The sequence below is a fragment of the Camarhynchus parvulus genome, chromosome 3 (genome assembly GCF_901933205.1).
Source record: "Camarhynchus parvulus chromosome 3, STF_HiC, whole genome shotgun sequence".
Taxonomy (NCBI): Eukaryota; Metazoa; Chordata; class Aves; order Passeriformes; family Thraupidae; genus Camarhynchus; species Camarhynchus parvulus.
The window spans coordinates 37,520,977-37,545,753 of NC_044573.1; positions in this window are offsets into that span (position 1 = coordinate 37,520,977).

Genomic DNA, 24,777 nt, shown 5'->3' on the forward strand with positions numbered 1-24,777 from the left:
AGGAGTAACATTTAAAAGTCAAAATCTGCATGTTTTGAGACTTGCCCACCTTAAGTAACTTTGATCAGCTTTGTGGGAACTTTTGGCCTTTCAAGCCTCTTAATTTTGAATGTGCATATCTGCATTTATTTTGGGAGTTGCTCTTCTAAATTGCAAACATTTACTAATGATCTTAAAATAGCTGCAGATTACATTTTCTCCTGGCCTGCAGGCAGAAAAGGAGCACTTGTCAATCACTTAGAAAAACAAGAACAGTGACATGAACTGTGTTCAATTCTTGTAAAGATAAAGAAAGCACAAAGAAGAAACATTTTGAAGGTTAATTCTGTGAAATTCCTATGTTAGAACATTTGAAGAAGGAGAGACTTACTATTAGTCAACTGTATTGATTTCTGCCACTAAGAGAAGTGGGAGAAAAAATATTTACCATGCTAAACTGCTGAAGCTTTCAACCAGTTCATATTGAACTCTGTGTCCTTCTGTCTTCTCTTGGTGTTCTCTCTGTGGAAGGGAAGAGTGGAAGAGACCCTACAGCAGAGCAGTGGGAGGGAGCTGCTCTGTGCCTGTTAGCTTCCTCGAGGGAAACAATCACCTCTTCTCACTGGTAGCAATGGGTCACAAAATAATCCTCATGATTGTGACAAATCAAGTGCTGCTGCAATTAAAAAGGGGTCATTGCTGCTTTTTAGTCTGGTTCCTCTACATGGCCTTCTCAAGTGCTACAAGTACAGTTACTAACATGGCAAAAAAATTAGTTCCAGTTGATTTGTTTCAGGCTGCTTGATATTTTGGCTGAGTTGTCTGAGAAATTTTGTTGTTTTGTGTTTGGGAAAACTGGAATAAATGTCTTAGTTTTTAGGGTGTTTTTTGTGATTTTCTTCTCTTTTTTTAACAAACATTGAACCTTAAACATAAGCTGTTTTCTTCCTTAGCAGAAGGCAAAGAAAAACAAGCTCAGACTTTTAACTAAACTCTTAAACTTGAAAATTACTAGATGGATAGATATATTTTATAGTGGGACTCTACTCAGAAGAGTGGCTGGGTAATGATGGTGTCTTCTTCCTCAGCATGACACTGTGTGCATTCAGTCAGATCTTTATGGCTAAAATAAGTCTTGACTGCTTTTTACTCATTAGCCCTGCAGAGGCTACATAGCTAAGCAGCAAATATAGCTAAGAGCTAATGAGCTAGATTTTCCAGTGGTGAGTACTGAAGCCTCAGCAGCTGAGACTTCTGCAGACTATTGATTGCTCCTTACAACAAGGGGGTAGTAGGCACAACACCATATTTCTCAACTGAAATTAATTCCAAATAAGCCCAAACCAGCTACCTGTGTACTTGACTTCTAAATTTTAATACAATTCTAGGTCTGAAAAAGCAAAATGAAATGGAAGGCTGAACTTGAAACAACAATTTAAGTTCACCCTTTTAAGGCTGCACTTACACATTTATTTTCATCTTTTTTTTTTTGTTGTTGTTGTAACCAATAGTTCTTTTAATGCAAATTAGATTTCACATTGACACTAAATATATGATATATTATATATAAGACTTCCTAGATTTGATTATTAAAGCTTTTACTGTAAGAGTTCAGTGCTGAATCATTAGTGTTTGAAACTGCAGTATAAGTTGCTCTAATAGATTTTCTGCAATGTTCCTGAAATTAGTCCATGAATTTGTAATCTTCTTTCAAATAGATAAAAATGACTGCTGTGACTGTAGAAATCCAAAACAGAAATGGAAAAGATGTGATATTTTTGTAATTTTTGAAAATTATGAAATGTATGAATGAGAGAGCATGGGGAGCTGTAATGGGGCTGCATGTGCTGAGTCCATTTTCATTAAGTAGTGAAGCAAATGCAAATGTTAAGGGATGAGAGCTGATGAACAATAACATCTTTATACATATATTAAATAATCTCTGACATACTGAATTGATAGATATTTTTTAACATTATTGAATTTGTAGCCAATGGTAACGATGGCGTGACTGAAATACAGGTATTTCTCAATTTTATTGAAGAATTTGACAAAATACCTGCAGCCTGAACAATTATTTCCTAGCAACTTGGGTATAAGCATTGTCTCACACATGGACAGAGTCTAAATAAATGGTGGTGATTTGCAGCAAAATGCTGAATCCTGGAGGTGCCCAAGTGATGTGGTGCTGGACATTGTAATGTAGATTTTTTTTACCGGTGTTTATTAATTTTTGCAAGAGAAGTGTAAACTGCACATTAATTAAGTTCTACATAGACTAAATGGGGAGGTGTAGCAGAGGATGGACTAATCACTTTATCACTGAGCTGGTACAATTTAGTATAGCCCAACTAAAAGTGGGAATAAATTCTCCCTGATAGGAAATTTATTTCCTGAGCTGGTATGTGGATCTGTGCTTTACTTCTTTCAGACACTATGTATCTGTTCTTATATGTCAAGGCTGCTGGCTTTTTTGCTATTCTGGGTGCTGGGAACACTGAATAGTTCTTAAACTGCTTGTAGATGATAAGTGCAAATAAAACAATTTTATTAATGATGAAAAGAGGAAGTGGATAAATATTGAGGCTCACACAGCGATACAAAAAGGATCAGGAAAGGCTGACCGAGCACAGACAAGCTGCTGCTGAGCCAGACATTATTCTTTGGGTGTCATATGTTTACAGGGTGTGCTTAGGGCCACCCATGGAAAAGTCTTGCACAAAGGATACAATCTGATATTTTGTAAGAAAATTTCTCTAGTTATTTTAGTTCTGTTTCCACCCTGATAAGAGGTGAAACTGAGGAGATCCAGCTCTCTCACAGGGCAGAGAGGGAAGCAGGGAAAGACAGAAATTCCCCTGTATAGGGTAGGCCTCAACTTTTTTGGTCTGGAGGGTGGACGTGTGTTTCTTAGCCAGAAACTTCTGGAAAGGAGGTGTTTTTCTGTCAAAATGAGTTTCAAGGATTTTTAATACCTACACAAGACCTCAGCAGACTTTGGGTGTGACTGGAGGATGGTAAAGGAGTGACTTTGGTGAGAGCTGAGCCGGCTTCCATCAGAGTGTCTCAGGTGCCCAAAGTACAGAAGTTGCAGGATAAAACCTTTAGCTTTTGCTCAAACTAGCTAAATTAAAATGAAGCAGCTTTTTGTGCTCTGAGGGCATGTAGGGCAGGTGCAGGCCAGCACAAACTTCCTTCCCCTAGATCATGTTTTCATATAGAGGAAAGAGTTTAAAAGGCAAGTACAAAGGCAGTCCGGAGAGGCAAGGTCGGTGCATCTAAGGCTGCCAGGAATGGTGCCTGTAATTGTAGCAGTATTCATCACATTGCAGTGGAAATGAAAACCCTGTAACATCTTCCATGGACCCTTAAGATGCTTGGAGGCAAGACAAAATTTTGATTTAAACCATTGGCTTAAGTTACTTAAAGCAAGAAGAGTGCCTTGAAATAGCTTGGGTATGGTAACACATTTTTTCCTCTTGCCTCTGATGTCAGCATGAAAAATTTTAGGAGAGTAGGACATGGGGTGGTAGAAGTGAGTATACAATAAACTTATAGAGGAAATTCTTGCCTACCAACTGCTAATAGGCTCCATGTTATCAGTGATTTGAGCTAGTGAGATGTCTTATTTATTCCTTTAGAGTTTTCCATATTGATTGGGCCTAAATGTGCTCCTTTTATAAAAATGTCCATGGGGGTGATTAAGTCTTGCATAAAAAGTGTTGTAAATTTTTGCAAGCTCTAGGAGACTCTTTACCAGTCACTTGGCACCAGCACTTCCTTGCCAGGACCCTGTAAATCAGGTACCACCTGGCAGTTTTAAGTTAGTTCCCCTACTTGTCTATTCTTTGAGCAGTAGAGACAACTAGAGTTGTCTAGAGACAACTGCATTTGGCTACATGAGCATGTCCTCTGTCAATTCATGGCTGGAAAGTTTGAAAAATAGAGGGCATTGGGATGGGGATTGGAAGTCTTCCTCCTGCTGCCTCCAGCCTCGGGCCCAAACCCATGGAGAGGCAGCTGCTGGAACAAACAGTAAAAAAGAGGGTGGATTCACATTTTGGCAGGTGCAGGGTGATGTTACCTCTGCAAAGCTTAATTGACATGCACCTAGCAGTGCAGGGTTTCTCTACATACAGGGCAAATTCATCCTGTGTAATGCATCCTCTGTGGTATCTTCTGGGCTGCTAACTTGGATCTGGGGGGGTAGGTGGGGTCCACTTGCTCTTGATTGCCATGAGGGACACTGCCTAGCGAGGAAAAAGATGTTCATGGCCGTCTTTCAACATGGAGATTGGAATTATTTTTTTCTGGACGTCCCAAGTCTGGATTTACCTTGGTTACTCTTTTCTCACAGTCAAGAGTACCAAACTCCTTTTTGTCTTTCAATCATGAGAGTGGCATTTGATGGTGGGCCTCATCTTTTTGTTGATGGAGAACCCATCAACCAAGGTGCCAATGCCATTGGATTCACTTAGACATGCCTAAGTTACACTTGACAAGAAATCAGTGTGCTGCCAGCACCCATCTGATTCTCTTCTGCTTCTCTGCTACTGTAGCATAAATTATATGGCTGGAAATATTTCACAGTTCTTGGACTCAGATATATTCTGCACATGTCATATATGATCTGATTATTAAATGTTGTCCCGTCATCTGATTTGCGATGTGTTTGTTACACAAATCTCTTTATGACATTGAATGACTTCTTCAGTGAAGAAAAGTGGATTTTAGGCGACAAATTGTTTGAAATGTTTATTGGTAAGTTAGTTTTAAAATAATGTGTGGAAGACTTTAAATTCCTGACTAAAGTGTATAGCAAATTTAATTTAGATTTTTTAATATATCTTTAAAAAATGTGTTTTACACACACACACATATATATATATACATACACACCTTTTTTTTTTGTCTTGAAGGCAAGACTTGGCAATTTCAAGCTTTGAAATAGTTCGTTCTGTCAAAGGCACAAGTCCATAAGTTGTGATTTTTGAATCAGTACTCTGCTGAGCTAGTCAGGAAGGTGGTAAAAGTTTTAAACTAGCAGGGGTATGCCTGAGGCAAACTTGAGGCATACTGGCATCATAGCTGCTTTCCTGTTTTGCCAGCAGAAAAGTGGTACCATATAGACTGATTAGAGGAACGTGGACAAGGGAAAGAGTAGATTATTCCAGATAAAATAAACAAATAAAACCTTCATGAAGAAGCAAGCTTTTTGAGCTGAATTTCTTTTTCCTGGAAAGGTTTTTTAGTGCTCTAATTTGAGAGTTTGCTATCAACTGCTCTGTCATTTTTGCCTGAAATCATGTGACTTGCAAGTTTTAAATAGGACTATTCCTGGTTTACTCCCATGTGAATGATAGACCCTGCCTACGCTATCAAAGACATCTCTTGTGGAAACCATAGATCTATACCAGGTTCTTAATTCCACACAACAAGGGAAGTGAAAGTGCATTTTATACCTTGTTCTAGGTCACATACTGCAGCACAATGCATTTGTGAAACTTATATCCAGATTATGATTTCTAAAACTTGATGATCTTCTAGATGTCATATTCATTGATTTGGATCTATCATAATATTAAACATGGACATATAATGCTTTGTATATTAAGCATACTTTTTCCCTTTCATTTTCTAGTAACCACAGGGAGGTTAGCAACAAGATGGAACCAAGTTCCTCACAGTATCTCATACTGGGTGAGTAAGGGATAATAGACATTAGTTGAAATGAGATGTTCAAGCTGGCACGTAGTCAAACAATGGAGCAGGTTGTTCAAAGAGGCTGTGCAGTCTCCATCCCTGAAGGCTTTTGAGGCGCAGATTGAGAATGCTCTGGTCTCAGTCTTGTGTCTGACCCTGCTTTGAGCAGATGGTTGGACCTGAGACTTTCTGGGGCATCTTGCAAGCTGAATTCTTCTGATTTTTAATTGCCGGTTTCTCCAATCTAGTTACAACAGATATTTTGGGCAGTGTTAGATGAAGGCATTTTCCCAAACTGATATTATTTATAAATATAGAAAGGCGACTAGGATGCTGCCATTGCTTGATGAAGATTGCTGCTTAGGAAGACATGATTATAAATTGTAAGGATAGGAGTTGAACTCCCTCTGGCACATTGGATTTATACATATTTTTAATGTAGTTCTTTGGTCAGATTGGCCAGGGACTAGACTTCATTCCTTTTCTTTTCATGATCTCTCCCGAGCAGCAGTGCAATGATTATTCAGTTGTGAGCTGTTTAATTGGGTTTAAGTGGTACCAAAAGCAAGCACAAAGCAGGTAAGCTGGGGTTTACAGTGACAACTCTTTAGTGTGTTACAGTCACTCCCCTTGGAATTCTTCCTCTGAAATCTTACAGATTTTTGAAGAAACTTCTCATCTGCTTTTAGCTCTTTGCTGATGGTGAAAAAGACATTCAGATTCTACTCTTGAAGTTTTCCCCCTTTCTCATTTCACTTCTGCCACTTGAGCTATTATTTCCACTTCTCTTAGCAATCCTCCCAGAACTCCTCGCCCTCCTTCCTCTGACCCTGTAGGCAATGCAAAATGAACCATTTGCTGAGAAGAGCATCCCAGCTGATACTTTCAGGGATCCATTCAGGAACCCACAACTTCTCCAGGTTTTCTTGCTTAGTTGAAAATCCCTATCCTGAACTCCTGTCCACTTCCAACCTTCACGCTAACTTTTTTTCTCCAAAGGTCAAGCTAATTCTAGCTCTTACCCCACTGACTTTAGTGGATTTACTGCTGGAACCTATGAGCTTCTTATTTTGAGACTGCCATTAAAAAGACAGCACTTTAGTGCCCTCTGATATTTGAGCTTTACTGTGGTATTTGTAGTATCTCCTACAGTGGGAACAAGAAGTATTGCAGTTTGGACAAAATTTGAGGTACCGTAAATGTTACATTTATTTTAAATGACCCATTGCAACCCCACGAGAAAGATATACTTAATACTTTATTCTGTAAATATAAAAATTGCTCCAAGACTATGTCCCAGGAAAGTGAGAAAGTAACATTTCTTTCTCTCAGAGAAATTGCTTCTTGTGTGAATGAGTTACCTCTAGGGCTTACAATTTTTAGGTTTTTCCATGATTAGAGACCTTAGGTGGCTTGTTCCTACTGCCTCAGCCTGCTGTTAGGGGAAGACCGTCTTTGTGAGCACCTGACCTTAACACATGGAGTGGAATACACACCTCTAAACTGTGATGGCTCTAAGTCTGAAGTAAAAGTGAATTATCTGAGATTGTTTGAGTCTTTCAACCCAAAAGTCTGAGCAACTGTGACTTTTGCTTATTTAATTCCGAGTGTAAATAGGGAAGATTCAATTGTTAAATTTGCCTACCAACTGAGAGAGACTAATTTTTAAAACTGCTGACATAGGTGGAAACTTAGAAAAAAATCCCAAGGCTTTTGAAAATTGCAATGAAGTTTGCAAATGTTCTCCATGGGAGGATTTTTTAATATATTCCTGTTTTGAAGGTAACTCAAAGCAGTTGAGTTCATAATGAAGAAAAAGGGTCGTGTTTAGGAAGATATTACTGCCGTACAGCTCAACTCCTCCCTTTGTTGATCCAAGAATATGGCTGTTTTGGTCAAAAATCCTAGAAGAGTTCCAGTGCTTTTCTACTTGTACTGAATGTGTGAGGAAGAAAGAAGGCAGCTAAGAGTCACAAACACCACTCAGTGTTTGTGCTGCACACCTCAGTGCAGCTCTCAGTGTAACTGTGGATGTCCTCATTTAGATCTTTGCCTTCTGCCTCAGCCTTGTGTCACATTGATGCTGTGTGGACATATTGGCCTCCAAGGATCAACGTGATGCCGTGTACCCACCTCCTCAGCTACAGCCCGAGCCAAGGTCAGCATGCAGGCAGCCACAACAAGTGTTAGCAGCTGGGCAAGTTTAGTAATGCATGGCAAACCCTGTTATCCATGTTTATGCTTCTCCTCTGGCATAGGATTTTGTCACCTCTGTTTTTATTCAGTGCTAAAATGCTATGAGACAGGGTGTGCACAGAGATGTGGAAAAGCATCAGTGCTTCGTGGTTTGGGTCATGTTGTTAGCAGTCCCCTGGTGCTAAGAGGTTCCGTGAAAAGCAAATTAAAATAAGTACAATTTGTTAGTAGAGGACATTTTATAAATGGAGTACTGATTTGTACTTAGTTGTATTTGCAGTGTCAGGAGCAGGACTAAATAAAATAATCTTTCCTGATTTGAACTAGCAAGGTGGCTTCTTTAATGGTGCTTCTGAGCCAAGGTAGTAAAAAGTGACTAGAAAATTTTGGTGCTCAAATGAAAAAAATGGGAGAGGTCTAATCTTCAGAACAAAGGTACAGATCTGTCTTGTGAAAAGTTAGGGGCAGCTCAGTAAATGCTGCCATCCTTTCAAGAAAACCTAGACCATAGGTTTTGAGGAGACGTGTCTGTTTCCTTTATTTGTATATGCAAGTTGGCTGGTTAAATAAACTATGCAATTTCTCTAGGATTCTTTTGTAAGGATTGGAGACACTGTTTATTCCAAAACTAGTACAGGGAAATGACAAGGAGCATACTTAGAGGCCAGAGAGGGTAGCCAGCTACTGCAAATGGCTGTTAGGTGAGTGAGCAGTGCAAACTCATCTGGGAAGGTACATGGGTATCCTGGATATCAGTGTTGTTGCTTTCTGGATTTAATTATACAGCTATGTGTAAAACTATTTAAATATTATTATGGGCCCTTAAATTAGGAAACACAATAAATGTAGTGGTATTTTAATGTTACAGTGTGCTTAATAGTCCTCAGACATTAAGGAAATTCTCTGTGTGTTTCTGTCGCATGCTTGCACATTTAGCTCTTTCTTCAACCCATCTGGTTGACTATGTTGCTTCCTCAAAGAGTACAGTGTATCTCTAAATCTCTGTTATGCCACATTTATTATATTTGCTTTTTTAAAAGGGAAACATTCTTCTTTTAAACTTAAAAAACTCCAACATTTTCAAGTTCCTTTTTGTAAAGTTCAAAGGTGCTTTGACATGCTTTAAAAGTTCAAACCAACTGTAACAACAAAAGCAAACACAGATTCTTTTTCCCCTGAACTGGAATATAGAGAAAAATTATTCCATTGCAGACACAAATCTCAGGTGTATCATGTTCTCAGCCCTATTTTTTTCTCTCCTATTGGACTCCTGAGGAAATAAAGGTGATTGTAACATGAAGGACAGAAAAGGTAGTTGAAGTTTATATTAGCCAAACACGGGAAGAGAAGCAGAGCCAGCAATTTATGAAGTCTGAAATGCTTTTTTGGAAAGGACTATGACAACTTCTTTGTCACCAGCAAGAAGGACACATTTTAACTTGGTGATTTGTCTGACCAAATGCACCTGTAGCAAGGCAATACCTTGAATTTTACTTTTCTGTCAAAGGCTCTTGGGTTCATATATTTAGAGGCCAGAAGGGCCTATGATGACTTCCTAAATAAAGCAAATAACAGAATTCAATTCATTGATGTCTGCAAAAAGCTAGCTCCTAGCTCCTATCCATGTATAGGTTTTAGTAGACATCCGGTTTTGTTTCAAACACACCCTATAATGAGAAATCTACTGGATCCCGCAGGAAACTGTTGACATAGTTATTTCTTTTGAAAAGCAAGCATTGTGTTGCATTTGAATATATCTAATTTCAGCTCCCTGGTGTTTCATATCTCATTATCCAAAGATGTTAACAAGCATTCAACATTAGGCTCAGATGAGATCACTGGAGCAACTGTTGCCCCATCTGCTCACCCACCCCATCCCAGAGGCTGCTGCCCACCAGAGCAGGGATGGCTAAATGTCTCCTGAAATGACAGAGTTTACAGTGATAAGCTGATCCTGGGCAGCAATTGACAAGAAATGAAGACCTAGCTGGTTCTTGCTGCAGCCACAGAGTTTGATCTTTGGCTGGATGCATATCAATACTTTAATGCAGTAGTCTGAGGTTTCTCTTATCTCCATGGATGTAGTTATGATCAAATATCTTCCTGACCTTCACTTTGAACAGACGGACCTCTGAAATGTGCCTGCAATGACCCTGTAATATGTGCCTTTGAGACTCTCAATTTTGTGTCTCTTTTCTGAGACATATTTCAACATAACATGTGGACATGAGACTTTGATAACCATCTCTGAATAATTATCCAGCAGTATGTGTTAATCTACATAGACCTCTCCTCACTGAATAAAGGTAAGCCTGTCACACAGAGGCTTCTTTGCAAATAAATGTCTCAATTCTGCAAGTGTGACATGGTGCCAGACTACTGCAGAAAAATGTGGGTTATGAAGCTTTGATATTTAAACACCCTATTTAAATACCCACTGAGAAAAAAAGCAAATGACAAAATTAATGACATTTGATTTACATGTCGTTTCTTTGTTTTTTGCTGCTGTAGTGGAAAAAGTTAACTGAATATAAAACTTTTTTTGCATTGAAAAGGAGTAAAATTTGCATTGGAAAAGAAATAAAATTTTCTTTTAAGGAGAAGTACTTTCTTCCAACATGGAGTTAATAGTTTAAAGCAGGATATTAGGACTGTCCATTTCCATTGGGAAGTTCACTGGAGTAGCTGTAATATATTGGATGACCAAATTAATATGTTTAAGAATATCCAATATATACATGCAAAACCTCATTGTTTTTATGGTAACTCACTATGCAGCAATTCAGTGAAGTCAGCAGAGTAGGCTGAATTCAGCTTTGCTGTGAATTGGAAATCAGGAGAAGTATGAGCTACCTTGTATTGCTGAAGTAGGTGAAGTTCATTAATGTTCATTTTGGGAATGATTTAATGATGAGCAGTTGATACATTGCCAGCTCATAGTCAGCTCAATATCAACTCATTATCAGGAAGCTGGACTCTGTGTGAGTTGTTCTGAGACTTGTGCCTCAAACACACGTATGGGAGAGTAATGATTTTATTAGAAGAAAATAGTTTTCAATATAAAAAACCATATTTTAAAAATAAGGTGAGAGTTTATAGAAGTAATGTTGGAACTGCTTTGAAATTGCTTTCCAGGAAAGCTCTCACACTTAAAAAATACAATACGAATAACAAGGCATGTCAATGTCTTTCTCAATGCTAACACAAAACCACTATTCTTTGTAACTGCTAGAAGCTGCTTATGTAGACTTGCTATCTTATACTTTAGATCTAGGAAATCAACACTGAATTTAATTTAGACTCAGCAGAGAAAAACAAATCAGTAACACCATATCAAAAGCACAAACTACATCTGGTCTCAATCAGTTTATGTACAACATTCAACACACTTGAAAGCACACCACCCACAGCAACATTTCCCAGCATGCTAAGAGCTTCCAGTTCTCTGCTTTCTTCTCCTTCTTTAGAGTGTGCTCCTTAAAAACAGACAAATAAACTATGTTTTTGTGATTCGTGTTTTCCATAATCTTGGGTCTGAAGCACTACCTCTACCTATTTTTTAGATATTCCTGTGTTCCTTCATTTATTGTCTCAAGCATCAAACAAGGCGATCCATAGACTCCATTCATTTGGCATATACTTTGCAGCTCCTGAGACATTGGTACCCCACAGACTCACATCTCTTTCCAGATATGTTATTTGGGGATCCCAAATACCTGAGATTATCTTTTAGTTGTTTGTATAACCAAATCACTGATATATTGACTTTTGTCTGTTTTCATTTATCTGCTTAAACAAGCAAAAAATACTGAAAGATAACAACATTGTTGATTGATTTGACTGCCTGACATTTGATGCAATCCTCATGGGCCACAAAGCCAGCATTAGGTTTGCAATCACAAGGAGTCATCTCCAAAAACTTAAGGAGGAGGAGAGCTGTTGGTGCTGGGAAAAAAATTCAGTTCCTGTAGTAAAGAATCATTTGTTCTGGTTTATTCACCCCAGTGACATATATGAAGGCAATGACAGTAAATCAGCTGACAGCAAAAGACTTCACTCCAAAAAAAAGAACAAATTGCAAACTAGGATCTGCCAGTTTCACGCCTGGTAGTTTAAAAATACTAATAAAAATAGGAAAACATGTGACAGGAAACTGATTTATACAAAAACCTAGCAAACCTCTGTTATTTGTAATGTAAAGTTCTCTGCCTCTTACAAATGCTCCCCAAGAAAGATTCATAGCCTGAAAATCTCATTATCCTATGGCTATGTTGAGATGACCTTGCTCAGGTCTGGACTTTGGGGATAGATCCTGCTTTTCCTAGCCAAGTCAAAGCAGTGGATTCTTGTGTGGTTTTTGCCTCTTAGGTGCCTAGCCAGCTCTGGTGGCTTAAGAGGAGAGAGCAGAAGCTGATCATGTTTTTGATGCAGTTTCCCTTTGCAGGCAAGCCAGTAGATGTGAAAGAATTGTAAAGAGAAGACAGAATTGGAGCCAGAAAATCTCAAAGATGACACAAGAAGGAAATTCTTGCTGAATTTTTGCGTGATTGTATCAATTTTATGTTCCTAGGAAAAGACCATTTTCTCCTGTTATATTGCATTTGTTCAAGTAGAGTCATTAAAAACATGGGAATAATAATTTGTGAGGTAGATTGTGATCCATGCTGTTCTTTCCTCTCCTTCAACCTAGCTCAGTTTAAAAAAATTCCTTCATTATTGTCAAATTCTTCTTGCAGCTAAGAAGCTAAATGCAGCAAATCATCTCCTGTTAAGAGGTAAATTGCAGGTTCTCCCTACTGGAAGAGCAAACAAGTGTTTTCTATGCAGGGTAACAGTTTGTTTTCATTGAGTTTGCACTGAAAAATGCAGATAGTCTCTGTGAAAGTTTACAGAATGGAAAACTGGGAAAATTAGGAACTTAATGTTTCACTTTTTACCAAGAATGGTTGTTGTACTATGCCAGGCACTTTAATGAAGAAATTAGCAAGAAGCATTTAGGACTGTATCTTCAAGAGAATTGTTAGCAGCTTAGGTGTACAAAATATTTTCACTGGAGAAAATAAAAGTAAGTTAATGAAAGAAAGGTGTGATATTACATCCAGACAAGGTAAACTGTGCAGCTAAAGAGAGGCTATGCATTTCTATACTACAAGCCTCTACTGCTTTGTAACTTGTAATTTTTCCTTCCTTTGAATAGTCTCACATAGGCACCTGGGTCTCTTTTGGGTGACGACAACTACTTCATGCTCAGGAACATAATTTAGAATAAGGAGATTTATGCTTACATCTCTTTTTCATGCCTTAAGTGTGCAGTTTTTCTAGAAATAACATAGGGTTTTGATGACAGGTGTCAGTGTTTTCTTGAGGGTGTTTTATGTTGATGTTAAGCACTGTGCTTACAGGGCTGCTGGCTCAGCTATAAATGGTACCTGGCCATGTGAGTTAGGGCCCCAGAAAGGCAGAGGACATGGTACCTCTTTGTCTGCCCTGCTCTGCCTTCTTGTCTATCAGCTGTTGAGCAAGGCAGCCAGGCTTGGCCACACCTTTGACCTCAGCTTCATCACAGTTCTGTTTTCCTGTCTGCTGCAGGAGGCTCTCATAATGAACCTAAATACTGCTTTTCTTAGTTTCATGGGCCACTCTTGTTATTCAGGGCAAAGAAAGCAGAATCTCCTGCAATTTCTCTGCTATTTCCCCTTCTTCCTTTATAATGTTCTATTTCCCCTTCTTCCTTTATAATTTTTTTAAAACTTTTTTCACTATTCCCTACCAGCTTGAGCTGGGTGTAAAATGAGCACTTCCTGCTTGCTAATGCCAGGCTGTGATGAGGGCTTTGCACTACATTGCAGCCGTTTCTGCTGGATTTGGTTCTGACGTGAACTGGTAGGACAAGCTGTCATTTGTCGCTCGCGTGATGTTTTCCTTGTGAATGGGTTCTTCAACATCCTTTTGCCCAAAAGACAGTCAGACACTGTTCTCTTGCCTGCTCTGTTTGTTATCTTCCAGTGCTCATTGCTCTGATTGTGCCAGATGCAGAGAGGCAGTTACTCCCCTTCAGAAATTTGCAGTGGGCCTTAACCGAGGACATGGACACAGGTATTTTTGTGGTCCAAGGAAGACATTAAACAGCTGAGGCAGGAGGGGGATGATGGCACCTATGAACAAAGCTGTTGCCCTGTGGAAACCTTAGCTAATTACCTCTGGATGAAGAAACTGTCATGGCCCACTGGCCAAACTGCTGGACGCTGCTACCTGAGCAGTTCCGTGGGATCCGGGCAATGAGCCAGGGCAGCTTCCAGCCTTTGCCAGTCCATTAGCTGCAAGCTACTAATATGACACATCCCTCACTACTTGTGTCCTCTAAAGGCAGTGCTGGATTCAGTCCCAGATCCAAGCTCCTGCATCATGTGCTATTTCCAGATTTTAATTTTTTTATTAGAAACAAACTATCAGAAACAAAAGACCAACACAGACAGTTGACATTGTGGTGCCTGCTTCCATGTACAGCAGCACTGGTGGGAAGTGCCAGCACACTGGAAACCTCACTGTGGTGCTGATGCCATGCCCCAAAGATTCATGAGATTCATGAGATCATTCCCAAATCACCTTAAGAGAAGCCTGCCAGAGAAAGTTGTGGCAGCCCCAGGCCTGCACTTTCAGGGAAATGCCTCTAAGGGCCTGAACCAGCACTGATGTAAGCAGAGAAGAAAAAGAGCTTGCCTAGACCTTGTTTGCCTGGAATGTGACGGTGCCTACCTGTGCTAATGCTCACGTGGGGGCAGCAGAAGGCAGCAGCCCCTGCACAGTATCCCTGGGCTGTGCTGGCAGCAGCAGGAGTTGCTTCAGGACCAGTGTGTGCTTCTTGATGGTACAAGCAACACTTACACATTCACTTCTAAAAGGACACCTCTCCACCTGTGTGAGACAGCTCAAAGCTATTTTAAGCAGGCACCAGCCTTGTGCAGCAAAGCCCTAACAACATTGACATCTCCAAATGTGGGAGGAAAAACATCTGAGTGAACATAACAGTGAAGAGTCACTATCCCAGTCAGCCAGAAGCACAGCATCCATTCCACACTGGCCATTAATCTCACAGAGTAATGAGAGTCTGGGGAAATTCTTTCTTTTCTCTGGCGGAAAGAGACAGCTGGGCAGAGCCCTGCCAGAAACAGAGCACTGGTCAGGCTGTGGGTGACAGATGTTTGCAGGACAAGTAGAGGTTTTCTGGAGGAAAGTTGACCTGTGGCAGAGTTCAGAGCTGTGCTGAAGGACTGTGGCATCGGCTGGCAGCACTGCTAGAGCTGTGTTGCTTTGCTTTGAAAAGGAGAGGAGCCATTTACCAGGTGCATGACAGGTGAAACAGCCAGAAACAGCCCTGCAGCCATCTGAACCACTGCCATGCCAAAACATCAGTCGCCTTTGGCTTTTGTAGTTTTGCTCTCTATGGACTTGTTTTTAATGAAGGATAAATTCCTCCTATAGTCTATAGCGTTTAAGCAACTTTTCCCCCTGGAAAGCTACTGCATAGGAAACCTCACAGCAGTGACAAGAGAAAGATGGAGCCTTGTCAGCATGCAGGCTTCAGACACAGAGCTGTCACTTGGTCAAAAGTGTTTTCTTCGTCACTTTTAAGAGCCCAGTAAAACTCATTCTACAGGCTTCATACCAGTACAGAGATGCTGTACAAGGGCACTGCCTGCCCCTGCTTCACTCTGGAGGGGTAGCTCCAGCTGGGTGTGCTGTGGCCTGGCCACTGTGGTAGATAGGCTGATTGCCTTCTGTATGGGCAGCAGAAGCCATATGTGGCCAGAGGTCTCTCACCTGAGGCCATTCTATTGTTAATGGTGGAAACAGCTGAATCCACTTAGGCTATTTGTTACTGTTCCACAGCAGCTGGCTGTCAGCCTGCAGCTAAACTGATGAAGGAACCTAGGAAGGTCCCTCAGTGATGCTGGCTGGGTTCCTGAGGCCCTTGGGTTGTTTTTCCACGGTAAGTAAAGCTTACCTAGCCGGGATATGATGAGAATTGCTTTTACAGTCTGTTCTGCAGCTCTGTTGTGTCTATTTGGACCTTTAGCTTGTACACCATAATTGATGATAATTGTGCAAATAACATTTTAGCCTTGTACAGATACTTTTGCAGTAAGTGACCCTGAGCTAAGAAAGGAAGGATTTTGATCCATATGTTATTTTAGTTTTCCTGAATTCACCCATGTTGTTATTTAACCTTCTGGTGCCTAGAGTCTTTTAATATTTGGACATGTTGGCTTATACTCAGAAACAGACTTGGTGCATAGTTTTTCCTGTACCATCACCATTTTCAGCCAAGGGGAAGAGCATCATATGCCCTTCTGTGTCAGTTGACTGTGGTAGATTAGACTATAAGCATGGACAGCTTGTAAAGATTATGGGCTGTGCTCACCCATTGCTCTTGTGTTGTTGGTACCCTCTGAGGAGGAGACAGACTGGCAGCTACTGCTGCTATCAGGGTTACTTTCTGCCTCACAGCTGTTATGCACCCAGAGTTGGCAGTTGGGTTACCAGTATAGGACAGAGAGTGCTGTAAGAAATCCCCACTTCTAAACCTGTTTCGGCCAGCACTAGCTATCAGTGCTCCCAGCTGCCCATCAACCAGAATAACATTTTTCCTGTGTGCTTGGTGAAAGCTCCCTACTTGGCTCCAGCTAAATCAGGCTCCTGAGTCCTCTACTCATGCTATTTGAGGAGATGGATAACCTCTGATGCAGGAACTTGTGAAGTTTCTTGGTGAGCACCAGGGCTGAAGGGCAGCAGAGTTTGCTGTCCTGAGGTCTGCTCCCTCAGCTCTACAGTACATAATTGCAGTCCTGCAGGAAAGCAGCTGAGCCTCAAGAACCGAGTAACTATTTTTGCCTTTCTTAAAATGATGTTTCAGAAAATAATAACCCATGAAAACTTAGCTAGTCAAGTTATGACTGCACTGTAGCAGGTGCTTTGATATGCAGATAGCCAGAAGGAGAAATCTGAAATTATTTTGTGCATGATTTCTGAGCCTAATGTTCCAGTAACATTTTTCTGGCTGTGTGTACAGTTACAATTAGCTTCTTGAAATATAGTACTGTTTTTTATAAGACCACTCTTCTATTTTGTTGTAGCTTTCCCAATTCTTACACTTGCTGCTTTGTTTAGATCAGGCTATAATCTTTCAGAAGGAACTCAATGTCTCAGAAATTTATGAGTCTATCAAAAAGCAGCAGTTTAATTTTATAGGCACAACTGTGAATTTAATTCTCTCTCTAAAACTGCTCTTAAGTCCTTAAAGGGTCAATCCAAACTCAAGGTGGGAAGTTTTGATTGTGTGGTCTCAGTAAACTGCATGATATACAGACACAGTCAACCAGACAAGTGAGTGGTCACTAACCCTGAAACCTGGCCAAGTCCCTTTTAATTCAAAAATCTACTGCATTTAAAATGAAAGGTTCCTCTTATGATATAACTCCATTTATTACATCCTTATTATATTTCTTACTGCTGTCCTCTATTAGTAACTGGTAGCAGCTGCTAGTAAGTTCATTGGTAGTTAAAGCTTTCTCCACCTGGGCAAATGTCTGTGAACTATAAATTCCAGTACAGGGCTATTCCTGCCCCCCTCCTTTCTTAAAGTGAAGCGAAATATTTTTATACATTATACATTGCTTCATATCAGCTCATACAAAGAGTACTCTCTACCTTCAGGAGAATAATGCTAAAGGGGAGCAGGACTTCTGAGCTGGACAAAACCTGCCTATTAGCGCAGCTTGCTTTCAAAGAAAATGCATTTGGTGCTATTGTTATTAAGTGTTACACATAACAACAGTATTTCTTCCTAGTGTTTCACAAAAAACCCCAAACCCTGTCCTATTTCATCCAGTAGGTGAGATGAAAGCTTTTTTCTTGAAAAATTGAAGGTAGCTGTCGAACAACATGTGTTAAATATTGCTTTAAAGTGATCTTGTTAGTAAGTTTTTAAGTTTTCTTAATAGTGGCCTTAGCCAAACTGCGCCTCAAATTTATCCGAAAGTTTTCTAGAAGAGAGAAAAAGAAGAAAGCAGATGAAGAAAATATCAACCCAGGCAGCTCTTAAAAATATGGGGAAGATGACAATTACCAGACAGATGAACTTACTTGAGCACCGTTTAAATTCAGGCTAAAATATATTTGCTTTACTGTTAATGCCTGTGTGTCTCTTATTGTGGTCTCCTTTTAACTTAAATCAAAGCTGTGGCCAAATCTCTTTATGAAGTACTGATATCTTGACAAAACAAATGTACCTGAAATCTCTGTATTGTCTGTTCTTTGGGATATTCAAAGCAATTTTTTAATTTTAGGAAGATAAAATTGCTACTCTGAAATTCATGTAAGCTCTGACATTTATTTCAGTAGGGCCAGTATTTGAGAGTCCATTACCTGAGGAGCTCCCTCTTATGGATGGTGGGCAGCTCACATGCTTACCTGAACCTCTTCCATGCTTATCTAACCCTGTTGAGGTTTTTGTGTCATTGAATATGAAGCATAACTGTCCTGATTATTCATGGAGTTTTTTTCTTTTTCTATTACTGAAAGAGGCTGAAAAGACAAAGGAAGAGAGTTGCTATGACTAAACATGCACCTTGGTGAAACTTGAGTGCCAATCAACCTAAGTATGCTGTCTTAGACTTGGAGGGGTCTCCGAGACCCTCTGCAGGGCAATCCACATGGTGTAGGCAAGCCCTGTGCTTACAGAAGCTCATTAAAGCTATTACTAGGTAGAACAATTTAATTTTTTAATTTGTTTTCAGTGACAAGAAGGTTTTTAATGTTACACCATGAAAGGGCAGCGGATGCACCAAGGCATTTTTGGTTTTACTGACGGGTGAATTAGCTGAGGTTGAATCATCAACCTCTGTATTAGTGCTGACCTTGCCTAGCTGTTAGTAAAACCTGCAAGCACTTGTGACCCCTTGCAATTTACAGCAAAATAACAATCCCAAGTTTAAATAAATAAAGAAGAAGGTGGATATCCCTTCCCTGCCCAATACCTTTGTGTTAGAGAAGACAGTAGCCTCAGTCCTGAGAGACCTCTTAGTCATCTGGCCTCAATGAAATATTATCTTTATATTGTCTGTAATTGAATTTTGTCTCTGGGACTGAAGTGGTGAGGAAAGAAAGACTATGGGACATTGGAATAAGACAGGGAAAGTGCAAATGCATGGTAGAGAGGAGAGATGCAGGGAACCTGATTAATATAAAAATCATGCTGGAAAGCCCTGGAGTGTTCTGATTTTTACTTTGTCTTATTTATACATCTTCACATTGTTTTCTGTCTGTTCCTTAACTCTGGAAAATGATGATTGCTCCATACTTGGCAATTACTAATGGCCTTAATAGATTAAATCTGTGGTAATGTCTCTGCAACCTAATAAAGCTGGGTAGTTTGTAATGAAGAGCATTAGGATTTCTGTTCTTTCTGTATTGGCAAGAGGGAATATGACAACAAGGGAAACAATTCTAAGAGCATGCAAACAAAACCCAGGAAAGACTTGTGAGTCTTCTGACTCAGAATTAAATGAATTTATCATGAAACAGTCTTCACAAAGAGAAGTCCTTATTGCTTCACTGGATGTTATTTTCTAGAGCTATTTGACAGTGTTGTTCATATCTTGGAATCTAGAGAACAAAGAGAAGTGATTTTCATTTCTTTTCTACTAAAACATTCCCTTGATATTTGGGTTCAGTTTTGATGATACTCTGATAGGTTGTTGCACTTGTATATACAGTTTTCCATTTTAAAATCTAGAGTGTCATGTGTATCCTGAGCCCTCACATACCTGCATGATATTGGGCAGTAGTGATACCCTTGTGTAACAGGATTAAAAACTGAGACATTGAATGTGATTTTCTTAGTATGCCCTAATACATCTGAGGCAGAATTGAGAGAACAGTACAACAGATTTAATTGTGCCTTTTTTTTCCTCCAAGCCTACTGTGAAGCTGGATATCTCCTTGAATTACTTGCATCCCCTCTGCTTTTCTTCCTGGAGGAAAAGCCCAGGTTTGCAGAAACATCTCAATGATGAGATGAAGGGAAAATACTGATGAACTTGTCCATGAGTTGGCACTGTGTGTGAGTAAAAACCAAACGTGGTGCGGGGATCAGGGTTTTCAGAGATGTGTGAGTGGGTCTGCCTGTAGCAGTTTAGGAAAGTACTTGAGCTGGTCATTTACTCTGAACCAGCAAAATGGCTCCTATTGTCCATGGAAACTGCTGTCCATTGCTCTGCTTCGTGCCTGCAAAGGGGAGGACTCACCCTTGCCTCAGCTGTTCCTGTGCCAATGGTGTGGAACAGAACAAAAAGCCAGTTTGCTATCAGGTGTGGCTGAGCAGGCCACAGGGCCTGGACAATGTGCTCCTACTAAGGGAGCAACTTCTGGCAGAAAGTGTGGTTACCTGGAAATAATAGTGTTTCATCATGCTTTCTGTGTATTTGAGGGGCTTGAAGAGTTGAAAAATAATGGGTTTTCTTCTCCCTCAAAATCCCATGTGTTATGTCTGAATGAATTATTTCATCTTATGCCTGTCTCCTGGGCTCTTTAAAGTAGGTTTTTTGACTTTTTCTTTGCAGAATTCTGAGGAAGAGCTACTAATCAGCTTGTAGGTATACTTGCTCCCTGCTATGTGTTTGCATACTGTAAGCCGCTTTCACTTCTAATTAAAATCATTGTGATTGTTTTATGAAGCTGTTTTTCAAAACCTCTGGTACTGAGCTCTGGACAGAAAAAAAAATCTGAAAACTTCAATAATATGTTACACAGTGCATTTGAAGAAGCTTTCTGAATTGTTTCTTCCTTGTCTGTAAATCTTCCCATCAAATCCCCTTTATATGGCCATTGCTAGGCACCAAATAAGTAACTATTATGCTTCTCGCTTTCTCTGCTGCATACCTATAAACGGCTACTGCCTGTCTTTCTGAAAAGACAAGAGATCATTTTGTATAAGGTCCAACACAGGCAGGAAAGAAGAGGTAAAACCATGTGGTCTCTCACACAGCTTCCTTTTGTGTCATCTAGCATACTTATCTTAGCAGGAAGAATAATTTTGGTCCTTTGTGTGTGGATAAACGTGACAGGATTGAAATATGAGTCTATATCCACAATAGCTTCAAGGCATTGTCCTAGAATACTGCAACGGATTTAATAAAATACAGGAGTGGATGGACAAAGACCTATTTGATCTTCTTCCATTAGCTTTGCTCTCTATGGGACCCAAAGCAGAAGGTTTCCTCTCCCCAAGCTTTGAGGGGTTGCTTTTCTGTTTTAGCATGCTGGTCCGCTGCTACAGCACAAGTAGATGCCAGCACCTGATCTTGCCTTTGAGCTGAAGGATCAGTGAGAAGAGTTAGCAAGAAGTTGTTTGTGCTGTGTTAGACCTCATTATGCGTTTGCCCCATGTCTTGGAAATCATAACCTTTTATGGGACAGATCAGTTTCAGCAAGAAGCAACTACACAAGGGGAGCTAGAACACACGTTTGCCTGTTGGTAGGTGTGGGTGCCTGAGTTTCATCTACTGCCTGCTGTCTCCAGTTTACTCATTTGGAATAACATTGGTGAGAAAAGGAAGATTTAGCCCCTCATAGGAAGCACAGAATGTTGATTTCAATGGATGCTCTTAGTCTGTCTGTTAGGTAGTCTCTTCTATCTCTCTTTTTGTGGTGCTTACTAAGGAGCAATGGTGTGGATGCTTCCTAGCTGAACCAGGGAATTGTGGAGCTGGGGCTAGCTAGTGATGGCAGCACAGGTGCAAAACAGTGGTGTTCATTCAGAGGAAATTGTTTCTTTAAATACACAATTCCTGTGCTTCAGCTGACCTCTGGAAATATTCTAATGGTTTTCTACTTGTAAGAATCTAAGCATAGCAAGTTTTGAATTCTAAAAATTTCCATTCAGCAGATTCCACTGTGTCTTTGCTACATCTGGTACAGTTTGATGCTCCTATTAATGAGAAAGAAGTCACTTAGCATTGTTAATTCCTTCGTCGTATGACTCTTCAAGTCATTGAATAATAAGAACCTATTGTGTTCCTTATGGTTATTCTGGGTAATAATAGTCCTAATAGTTATTTGTATAATTTTTTTATAAATTCCTCACCTCCACCCACAGTTGCTAATGCTTGGATGACTTTGGAAGAAGTGACTCACTGTTGTCAGGCTAACACATTTTATAATAACTTAACAACTTATGAACTTCTTAAGCTTTAAATACCTTGTGGCAGGATATACATATGTATCTTGTAACTATATTTAAAAGTTTTCTGCTTATTCTCTCCTGTTTTATGCTCAATGAAATCTTTTGGATGGCCCAGCTGTTTGTGGGCCTAATATAAAACTGGAAAATGCACATGACTAGATAAACTTTTTAAAAATCACAGATGTGATATAAATGGATATTCATGCAGTGATTTTAGTCTGGTTACATCATCTCAGATGATGAGTATGGGAGGGCCAAAGCCTGAGACAGAGGAATGTACAACTCTGGACCTGGAACAGGATAATCCAAATACCATAAGGGTGCCACAGGAGCTGGGTTAGCTACAAGAAGGTGGATGGGGGTAGGACTGCAGTCTCTTTCCTCCTCTCATTCATTTCACACTTTAGTGTTGAGAAGAATTCATAAGCTTTTTTGGTGTGTTTTGGGTTTTTTGTTTTTTGATTTTTTTTTTTTATTTTTGGGGGGTTTTTGTTTGTTTGTTTTTGTTTTGGTTTTTTTTTTTTCCCTTAAAGAAAATTCTAGGACTATAGTAAAGTTTGGTTCTGGATGGGAAACAATAACAAAACACCAAGTCTCCTACATGGGTCTGACTGAAGCCTTTGAATTTCTTAGTCTTCAGATTCACAAGAAATTCTGATCTGGCATTGCATACTAACTGGCCTGGGCTCTTGGTGAGCTGTGTGATCTATTTGATAATAAAACTCAAAAATAGCTATGTTTCTCTCGCTTTAGGATTCTGCTTTGAAAACTTCATGTTGTGGTCATGTCTTTTATTCTCATTTTTGTCCTGCCAGGAAAGCCTAAAGAGGAATGGCTTTTGGGGCCCTCCGTGTAACTTTCTTTGATCTCTCCATTGCAGTAAGCAAGTCAGAAAAGTCTTGGCATGATTTCTCTTTCTGTTTCCTTATTTTTGCAGCATTACCGGGTGGGAAGCAGTGGAAGCATCAGGTTTGCTTTCCCTTCCCAATCATGCTCTTCACCTCAAGGTCTGAATGTTGTGATTCAGTTTGTTCTACCTCTGCCTTTCTCCTCTTTACACCATCCCTTCAGGGAAAAGTACCAAAGAGGTGCCTTCATTATGCTGGACCTCTGAAGGGTAGGATACCAGTACTCAGGCAAACCAGAGGTCACTCATAAACAAGGAGATATTGCCTTTGTTATAGCCCTTTGCTGTTAGATTTCTATTGTTCAGCTCTAGTATGAAAATCTTGAGTACTAATAGTATGATGCAGGTTTCTGCTCTGACAACAGTTATCTACAGCAAGATCCTTAAGGATGACTTATGAAATGGTGCAAAATTAGTAAAGCAAAAGACTGCATTATGTTTAGAGCTGAAATGAAACTTGCATCTTCCTATCCTTTGGAATATTTGGGAAAGGAAATAAAAAATAACCCCAACCCTACACTGGATTGAAGCAGACCTTTTGAAATATTTGTATAAAGAAAAATCTGGAAAAAACAGGTCTGAAAATTTGGAAACAAGATTCTTGCACACCATTCAAAGGCTGGGGTTTGGTTCAGCTGAGGTCTCTGGGCTGACCTCAGCTTTATGATAACATCAGGTTTATGATGGATGGGCTGGACAGATGTCCAAAACTCCTGAGACTACTTGCTCTGTCTGGGGTCTTGGGGAGCCTGGAAAATATTTCACCTTGCTTCAGAAGCACTTGTCTACTTCTACTAATTGCCTCATTGTTTTCTGCTCTGTTTTCTTTTTATCACTGTAGTAAATACAGCCTACTCAGTGACCTCTTTTGCAGTCCTTTCTGAAAGGAGACTGGTAATTACTGAAAGCTGGTTCTCTGCTATTTGCAAAACTTTAACACCATACCAATCTGTAAGACCTCAACATCTCTCTTGTCTCAGGTGAAAAATAAATCCTGTTTGATGACTGACCTTCCTAGGAACAGAAGCTTCTCCAGAAAGACATCAGATCTATTGGTTTCCAGCTGCTGCTAGGTAAAAATCATTATCAGAGCACACAAGGGAAACCCAGTTGCACTGGCTGCTTAGCTCAATGAACGTATTTCTTAGTATATTCCCTAAATTAGTATGAACCAACATGGACATAATGTGATTGCATCTCTGGCCTTTTGAAAGGAAAGGGCTGTAGTTCATTATTGATAGGATTTACTGAGCAGAAGTCAGGTAGTTATATTAAAAAATATCCCAACACAACACTTCAGAGTTTAGACTTATTTTGTTGTCTAGCTGCTCTTGGAAGAGGAGTAGATGTTACAGGGTCAGAAAGCCTTTCCCTTGGTAGGCAAGTGGCTCACTTTCTCACTTTGTGTACAAATGGACTCTGAGCATGCTCAGTCTGCATAAGGGATTGATTCCATTAATCAATCCAATTCCCCATTAATAAAGTAGCTGATGATTGGCTAGCAACACCTTGTACTGCAGTCAGATTTTTGAGGTTGGAACAGAAGTGGCATGTGACAGGAGAATATCCTTGCATTTATCTGGCTGAAATCTAATCCATTTGACACTTAATTTAAATGGCATAAATTTCTGGACATCACTGAACTGGGCTGTGACTTTACAATGTCTCCCAGCAGTAGACTGAGATGAGACTTCTCAGCCTTGGCATCATGCCTCTTGCTCTGAAGGTACCCCGATGCAAAAAAGTACAC